This window comes from Artemia sp. Qi Xiang Cuo, chromosome 21 (genome assembly GCF_049724085.1).
Source record: "Artemia sp. Qi Xiang Cuo chromosome 21, ASM4972408v1, whole genome shotgun sequence".
NCBI lineage: Eukaryota > Metazoa > Arthropoda > Branchiopoda > Anostraca > Artemiidae > Artemia > Artemia sp. Qi Xiang Cuo.
The window spans coordinates 18,261,803-18,271,848 of NC_142814.1; positions in this window are offsets into that span (position 1 = coordinate 18,261,803).

Sequence of the window (10,046 nt, forward strand, 5' to 3'; positions counted from 1 at the left end):
ACTTTATTGCTGTCAGAAAAACGTTGAAATTTATTTAACTTTTTCAAGAATGTCCACAAAGTTCAACCAATAGCAGAAGACATGTGGAGAGTTTCAGATATACAACGTGCAAATTAGTGCCTACAAATATAATAGTTTATAATTATTTAAATAGCTTGGTAAAAGAATAAGGGTTACATTAAAATGTTTTCATTTATTATTAAAAGAAAAAAGTTCAAAAGAAACATTTTAAGTATTTACATTCTCTAAGAAGCTGTCGCGTGTTCTGTATATATTACTATACTATTCATCAGATTGTCCAGAAACTAAGCAGTTTTTGAGTGCAGTCTTGAGAAGGTTTTAGGTATAAATTCCCCCATCCAAGACCCTCTTAATACTTTTCGTGTAGACTGAAATTAGAGACCCCCTCAACACAGATACCAAGCAGTACAAAAGTAGAGGTGATGTGGGTCTGCCCTATGTTTTCAATAGCATATTTTTCTTTAAGCAGTAACGAAGAAAAGTTACTATTTAGGGAAGGTACTACTTAGTTAATTTCAGACACAATACGTATATCAAACAAAGATGAAATTAAGTTGGCAATCCTGCTTTGTCGTCCGTCTGGTGATGGAGGGTTACCAATGGTTTCCCGGTGGCAGGCGTATATCTATTTTTGTACACTTTTCTTGTCTATCAAACTTCAAACAAAACTAGTGCTATCGTAATTTTTGCCCCATCTGCACTAATTTAATAAAAAGTTAATTGAGAAATGTATCTCTTAACCTAGCCCAGTTGTATGTTTTGACAAAAACATTACGTGGCAACACATACACCATTTTCTGACCAAAAATCATTTTCAGGTTTATTGTATAAATTATAATATTTTCAAAATTATGAGGGGGGTGGGAGGGGAAATGCCCATCCTTACCCCTCCCCTCCCCCTGAATGACATATGCTTCAGATTAAAAACTTCCATCTTTTATAAATTTTTGCTTCTCTGGTAGCCTTTATGAAAATCTTTCTACAACCTTAGTTTCATTAAAGGTATTTTTGTGACTTTACAAAAAAAGCTTTTTACAAAACTTTTCCTTTTTTCTGATAGATGTCCTACATACTAAGGAGGGAACGAACTTTATTTGAAAATTTAACAGACGGAATAAGTTATCTATTGGTTTTATTAGCAAGTTCTACAAATAGTAGTTAATAACAAAGACCACCTTAAGCCGTCAAACTGACCTTGAATATTGCAAATTTACTGCCAAATTTAAAAAATAATACTGCATTGTCGTCTTCGCAAAAAAAGAATTAACTTACGGGCATTCTAAAAGTTCGCATTTACGGATCCAATGTGAAAATGGCATATCAGAGGCAACGCTGTAGCGTTGCCTATAGTAAAGGCCATACGGCTCCAATGGTTTATTATTATTATTTTTTTTTTCCCAGAGACACTTCATACGGAAGGCGTCGTCGTAGAAACTTCAAAGGGGGCTCATTCGATTGTAAATTGAGAGTTCTAGTGCCCTTTTTAATAGTCGAAAGTGATTGGAGGGCAACTAGCCCCCCCCCCCCATGCCCATCATTCCCCCAAACATATCCAATCAAAATTTTGAGATAGCCATTTTACTCAGCGTAGTTGATTTCCAGATAGAAAATATATTTTTGAGGAGGATACTCCCCCACAACCCTCAGGGCAAGGGTTTTAAGTTATGCCCTGGGGGCATATAAGGTTTTTAAAGAAGGCGTTGTCGTAGAAACTTCAAAATAGGCTCAATCGATTGGAAATTAAAGGGCTAGTGCCCTTTTTAATAGTAGAAAGTGATTGGAGTGTAACTAGCCCCCCTCCCCCCCACGCCCATCATTTCCCCAAACACACCCAATCCAAATTTTGAGATAATCATTTTGTTCAGCGTAGTTTATTTCCAGATAGAAAATATATTTTTTAGGAGGACACTCCCCTACAACCCTCAGGGCAAGGGTTTTAAGTTATACCCTGGGGGCATATAAGGTTTTATAGATGGCGTTGTCTAATAAACTTCAATAAAGACACATGAATTTGGAAATTCGAAAAGATTTTGCCCTTTACGATTTTCGAAAGTTTTTGGAGGGCGACTAGCCCCCCCCCCCCACGCCCATTATTCCCCCAAACACATCCAATCAAAATTTTGAGATAGCCATTTTGTTCAGCATAGTTGATTTCCAGATAGAAAATATATTTTAGAGGAGGAAATTCCCACACAACCCTCACGGCAAGGGTTTTAAGTTATGCCCTGTGGGCATATAAGGTTTTTATAGAAGGCGTTGCCTTAGAAACTTCAAAACAGGCTCATTCGACTGGAAATTAAAGGGATAGTTCCCTTTTTAATAGTCGAGAGTGTTTGGGGGGCAACTAGCCCCAGTTGCCCCCCCCCCGCCCATCATTTCCCCAAACACATCCAATCAAAATTTTGAGATAGCCATTTTGTTCAGCGTAGTTGATTTCCAGATAGAAAATATGTTTTTGAGGAGGACACTCCCCCACAAACCTCGGGGCAAGGGTTTTAAGTGATGCCCTGGGGGTATATAAGGTTTTTATAGAAGGCGTTGTCGTAGAAACTTCAAAACAGGCTCATCCGATTGGAAATTAAAGGGCTAGTGCCCTTTTTAATAGTCGTAAGTGATTAGAGTGCAACTAGCCCCCCCCCCCCCTGCTCATTATGCCCCCCAAGACATCCAATCAAACTTCTGAGACGTAGTTGTTGTTCCGAGTAGCTGATTTTAAGACTTAAAATTTTTTTTTAAGGAGGACACTCCCTAAGAATTTTAAGGGTGCGGGTTTTCAGTTATGCCCTTGGGGCATATAAGATTTTTATAGAAGGCGTTGTCGTAGAAACTTCAAAAAAGGCTCATTCGATCGGAAATTCAAAGGGATAGCGCCCTTTTTAATAGTCGAAAGTGATTGGAAGGCCACTAACCCCCCCCCCCCCACACCCATCAGTCCCTCAAACACATCCAATAAACATTTTGAGGTAGCCATTTTGTTCAGCGTAGTCGATTTTTAGATAGAAAATATGTTTTTGAGGAGGACACTTCCCTACAACCCTCAGGGCAAGGATTTTAAGTTATGCCCTGGGGGCAAATAAGGTTTTTATTAAAGACGTTGTCGTAGAAACTTCAAAACAGGCTCATTCTATTGGAAATTCAAAGGGCTAGCGCCCTTTTAAATTGTCGAAAGTGATCGGAGGGCAACTAGAACCCTTCCCTACGCCCATCATTACCCCAAACACATCCAATCAAAATTTTGAGATAGCCATTTTTGTTCAGCGTAGTTGATTTTCAGACTGAAAATATATTTTTGAGGAGGACACTCCCAAAACCCTTAGGGCAAGGGTTATTAAGTTTTGCCATAGGGGCATATAAGCTTTTTATTGAAGGCGTTGTCTTAGAAACTTCAAAACAGGCTTATTCGATTGGAAATTAAAAGGCTAGTGCCCTTTTTAATAATCGAAAGTGATTGGAGGGCAACTAGCCCCCCCCCTAACGCCTATCATTTCCCCAAACACATCCAATCAAACTTTTGAGATAGCCATTTTTTTCAGGGTAGTTGCTTTCCAAAGATAAAACGTGTTTTTGAAGAGGATTCTCCCCAACCCACCGCAGGGAATTAGTTTTCAGTACTACCCTAGGTGAATATAAAGTTTTTATAGAATGTGTTGTCCCAGACACTTCAAAAAAGTTAAATACACGTATGTTTCAGGTGGACTATAGCCATTTGTAACTGTTAAAAAGGTTTGATGGACACTTCGCCCCCCCCCCACGCCCATTCTTTCCCAGACTATCTTCAATAAATATAGTTAAATAAGCATTTTGTTTAGCGTAGCTGATTTCTAGATACAAAATATGCTTTTGAGGAGGATACTCCCCCACAACCCTCAGGACAAGGGTTTTAAGTTATGGCCTGGGGGCATATAAGGTTTTTATATAAGGCGGTGTCGTAGAAACTTCAAAAAAGGCTCATTTGATTGGAAATTCCGAGGGCTAGTGCTCTTTTTAATAGTCGAAAGTGATTTGAGGGCAACTTACCCTCTTCTCACGCCCACTTTTTCCCCAAACCCCTCCGATCAAAATTTTAAGAAAGCTATTTTATTAAACGTAGTTTTAAGTTCTGGAAAATAGGTCTTAGGAGATTACAATTCCTCCAAAGCCCTTAGGACAAGGGTTGTAATTTAAAGATTCTCCGAATCCTTCATATAATTTCTTATGGAAGGGATGCTCGTATAAACTTTAAAAAGGACTCAGTTTATTGAAAATTGAAACTTCTTCTTCACTTTTTAAGAGTCAAAAGAGATTGAAGGGGTATTACCCTCTCTACCTCCTTAACGCCTTCAATGCATCATATAATATTTTCGAGATAGATATTTTACTAAAATAGCTCATAGTGCTGATAACAAAAAAACTCCAGTGTCCAAACAGCCCAGCCGAGCCCAGGAACTGGTTTTGTAAATAATGCCCTGTGGCATAACTTATTAAGGGGGGTTTATAACATAAAGGAAGGGTTTTTCTATGGAAAGAACATATAGGAAATCTATTATGAATATACAATTATAAGGTTAAAATACATACTCTTTGATAGATGCAAAATTGCTTTGGCACACAAATTCCTATTAAGGTTAATTCCAATCAGTCGTGATCCCTTTGTGTCAGCAAGTGAAATTGTCTAAACCCCCTTATTGGAGCTATTTTTTCAATCCATTCATTGTTGTCAATCGCTGTCCACAAGTTATGCAAGCTGTCTATTGTTCATATATAAGGTTTTGATCAAAGAGATAATCGCATTGACTTTGAAAAGAGCCTCATTCGATTTAAATTGAAAGTTCTAGATCTTTTTTTTTAAGTCAAGAACAATCGGACAGTAAGCACCCCCCCCCATGCCATAAAAACTTGAAACTTTTTGCAATCAAAAACGAAAAAAAATTAATTTAAAAAAACTTTACGAAAAATAACTTTTTCAAAGAAAAGTAAAGGTCATTTTAAACTTAAGATCAGGAGATACAAATACCTGTTAAAATTCAAACTCAAAACGACCAGAAAGTACTATTAAAGAATAAATGAAACCCAAAACGAACGGAAATTAAATAAACAATCATAGCAAAAAACATACAACAAGTAATAATATAAATGAATATATAGATCTTAAAGCGAGTAATGTTTAGATTGAATATGAAAATCAAGCTAAAAACGAAAAAAATTATTTTTCTGTCAAAGTATAAAATAAACTTAACACGAAGAGAAATTAAATAACAATCAATGCGAACGAACATACAATATTTATTAATTTAAATTAATAAACAAGTCTTAAAACAAATTAGACTTAAATTGAATATGTAAATCAATTTTGAATCGAATAAAAATAACTACAAACAAGCCCCCCCCCAGGGCCCGGAGCAGGCGTTGTAGGTATTGATCTGGGGGTATAATTGGTTCTTATGGATGGTATGCTCGTATAAACTTCAGAGAGGGCTCATATGATTGGAAATTGAAAGTTCTCGTTCACTTTTTAAGAGTCAATAGAGACCGGAGGACAACTAGCCCCCCTCTCCCCACCCTATTTTCCTCAAACCCATCGATAAGAACTTTGAGAGACCAATTTTTTGAAAATAGTTCAAAGGGACGCAGTAGGTTTTAGACTTTTACAGTGAGAGAAGGAAGTGATACCCAAACTCTTGTTTGTAGTGATTTTTGTTCGTTTCAAGCTTGATTTGCATATTCAATTTAAGGTTCACTTGTTTTAAGATTTATTTATTGATTTACATTAATATCTATTGTATTTTTGTTTGCATTGATTGTTTATTTAATTTCTGTTCGTTTTAAGTTTCATTTATACTTCCATAGGAAAATATTTTTTTTCGTTTAAGCTTGATTTTCATATTCAATCTAAACATTACTCGCTTTAAGATCTATTCATTGATTTATATTATTACTTGTTGTATTTTTTGCTATGATTGTTTATTTAATTTCTGTTCGTTTTACTACTACAACTACTAGCAACTCACCTCAGCACCAAGCCTTCTGAGGCCAACACAGCTACGCACGCTCCTCCTCCATCCCAATCTATTCAAAGCCTCCCTTTTTACAACCGCCCATGAAGTTCCCATTTCCTTTAAATCTTTCTTTATTACGTCCTCCCACCCCAGACGGGGACGACCTGCTCTCTGTTTAGCCCTAGACGGTTGGCCGAAAAGAACAATCTTTGGCAATATGTCATTCTTCATCCGCACAACATGCCCTGACCACCTCTACCTTTCTTTCATTATAGCCCTAGTAAGCGGTATTGAACCACATTTTTTGTATAGCCTGTTATTTGAAATACGGTCAGTCAGCCGGGTACCCAGAACAATCCTTCAGCAATTTTTCTGGAAAACATCTAGCAAATCTTCATCCGCTTTTCGGAGCGTCCATGCTTCACAGCCATATTTGACCACTGTCATCACTGTAGCTTCTAATATTCTAATCTTGGTTTGCAGACTTATCTTCCTATTCTTCCAGACTTTTTTTTAACTGTGAAAAAACACCCTGAGCCTTGGCTATTCTATATTTCATATCTTCACTGCTCCCATCATCTTTACTAATAATACTACCAAGGTAAATGAAGCTGCCCACCTGGTCAATCTTTTCATTACCCAACGTCACCTTTTCATCTTCACTTATTCCTAGCCTTAGTGACTTAGTATTCCTAACATTAATTTTCAAACCTATTCTAGCACACTGAACTCGCAAAACCTCTAAAGACTTCATTCATTTTGCTCACACTTTCATCTAGGATGCTTAAATCATCAGCATAATCTAAGTCCTGGAGACTTTTTCCTCCCCATTTGATTCCGTGGTCTCTCATTGCCTTTCCTTTGCTCCTTAAGACATCAAAAATAAACCATATAAAGGGGAATAGAACACAACCCTGCTTAGCTTCTGATTTAATACAAAACCAGCTGCTAACCTCATTTCCTACCTTAACCGCAGCAGTGTTATTCTCGTACATAGCACTAATCACTTTAATGTATTTGTTTGGTATACCATACAGGGATAAAACCTTTACTAAAGCTCTTCTAACAACAGAATCGAACGCTTGCTCATAATCTATAAAACTGAGGACCAAAGGTGTTTGACAACTCAGGCACTTCTCAATTATTAACCTAAGAGCGAAAATATGGTCGACACATCATCTACCTTTTCTAAAACCGCACTGTTCTTCTCTTAAAACTTTGTCTACGGCATCTCTCAGTCTAAAAAGTATCATATTACTAAGTAATTTACTACCTACAGAGACCAGACTAATCCCTTGATAATTACCACACTCACTTTTATCACCTTTCTTATAAAGTGGCTTAACTAAGGTTTTCCTAGAATCGTTAGCTACTTCTCCTTTTTCAAAAATCATATTCATAATCTTCAGTAACTTATTTCTAGCCTCAGAGCCACCATATTTAAGAAACTCATTTACCACCCTATCAGCACCTGGAGCCTTATCGTTTTTTAGTCCTTTTACTACTGTCGCTAATTCCTCCTCACAAAACAAATCTTTCTTCACATCCAAGGTATCACAAACTTTTTCATTTTCCTCTATATCTCTTCCTTCAACTCTATCTCGGTTAAGCAAATTCTCAAAATGTTTGGCCCATCTCTCCTTAGTTTTTTCCTTATCGCTAATTAAGGCCCCATTCCAATCTTTAACTGGGCCAAGTCCGCATTAACTACTCCCTCTCAATTTGTTAACATGCCTGTACAATATTTTACTATTATGCCGTCTAGCTGCATCTTACAGATCCTCTACAATTTTATCCATGGCCTCCACTTCACACCTCCTCAGTTCATATTTTAATGCTTTTGCCACTTTCTTTACATTCCTTTTGTTTTCATATGATCTATCACTAAGGTAATTCTTGTACAAGTCCTTTCTCCTTTCTATCAAACATAAAGCCTTTTCACTAAATTTCTTAGCTGCAGTTCTAGCTTTTTTCCCTAAGACACCTTCAGCAACTTCACAAATGATTTTTCTAAAATTATTCCAACCATCTTCCACGTTATCAAATTTTAAACTCTGAAGTTTAGTAGTCAACTGTTCCTGAAAGTTTCTTTCAAATTCTCATCCTGGAGTCTGCCAACATCACAATTTTACAGGAGGTAGTTACCCCTCCGATATTTCAGCTTTAAATTAACCCTAGACACTACTAGATGGTGATTTTTACTTTTAGCATCAATAACCGGCACTCCTATATGCCCTAGTATCTTGTATTGGTCCTGCCAGTCTTCGGTTTACAATAACTTAATTTTTAAGGTTTGCTGTCTTACCGTCACGTAGGTTTCATTTATTCTTTAATAGTAAATTCTGGTCGTTCTGACTTTGAATTTTAACAGGTATTTGTTTCTGCTGAGCTTAAGTTTAAATCACCTTTACTTTTCTTTGAAAAACTTATTTTTGGGAAAGTTTTTCTAATTAATTACTATAAATGATGATTCTTTGGAACCAACACCTGAAGTGTCAAACGTGATAAGATGTGAAAATCGATAACCTGGACCATCAATTGCGACAACACCAATACGGGCAGCTAAAGCAAAGGATATTGCTAAATTGGCTGAAATAATCAAAAATCCAAAAACTTTTCAAAATGAAAATAAAGAGCAAAGATACGGGTGATTAAAAGATATGAGAAAAAGACAATTAGAGCTTGTCAAAAACGAAATGAAGAGCAAAGAAACACGTGCTTAGAAGACCTGCGATACCAAGCAAGTGAGCGAGTCAAAAATGAAAATGAAGAGCAAAGACACGCGGTTAGAAGACATGTGACACCGAGCATGTGAGCGAGTCAAAAATGAAAATGAACTTCAAATACGCACGCAGTTAGAAGAACAGGAGTGGCGTGTCAAAAACATAAATGAAGAGCAAAGACACGCGAGTAAAAGACATGCGACATCAAGCCTGTGAGCAAGTCAAAAATAAACATGAAAAGCGAGCACACTCATTTAGAAGACATCAACCAAATAATCTTTCAAGCGTAAAACTACCATAAATCATTATCAATAAATAAATAAAACTAAAAACGAACAGAAATTACAATAAATAGCCGAGTCAAACTCAAAACTAGCAAAAATTAACATGGGTGGGACTGATAACCCCCATGCCTTCTCAAGACAAGAAAGTAATTTGTGTTTTACTGAAAAAAACAAATGACCTTGGATTGTCATTTTAATTGACATATACTGATATTTATTCCTTAAAGTTCTGATAATTTTTATTTATGAAACTAAAAAAAGTGGAAACATTTAAAAAGTATTTTATTTTCAGTTTTATTTATATTTTCTTTTGATTTCTTCAACATCCCCCACAACAAGCCCTGTTGGTTTTAACTTCACACACCAAACTGTTTCCTAAGGTATTGCTGTTACACGCTTTTGACAACCTGCATACAGATGGCGTGTTGTAATTCAGTTCACATCCCCCCCCCCCCAAAAAAAAAATCCTTGAAAATTTCAACAGGCTAAATATTATTTCGGAGGTTTACAGCTAGATTTTGTTTTATGCAGACATAAATCCGACATTGTGGCAATGGCACAATTGGCCAACAGACGGGGAAAAGTCAAAAGACTTCAGAGAAAGAGATAGTAAGACCCATTATGGTGTGAAGGTAACAAGTTTTTTTTATCCCTACATTTTTCTACTTATCATCCTATTATTTTGTAGATAAATGGTATATATGTAATTTTTTTCAATCATTTTTAAAATTTTCAGGTTAGTTTTAATGGTCATATGTTATTGTAAGTCTCTTTTCTTTTATATATTTGAGGACGGCCCTTGGACATAGGGTCGAAAATAGTCATTCAAATATTGAATTCCACTGTCTTGCGAAAGGAAATCCCTATTGTTCTTCTTGTTGTTGATGTTTAGAGATTGATTAGCGGGGGAGTGAGAAAAAAAGGAGAAACAGTGGAGTTTTACGCCAAAAATTCTAATTTTTTCTGGAGGGAGGGGCGCCTCCAGGCCAATCTCAAAGACTAAAACTCCCCCTCTCCTTGTGTTAGCAGGGGCCTTTTTCAAC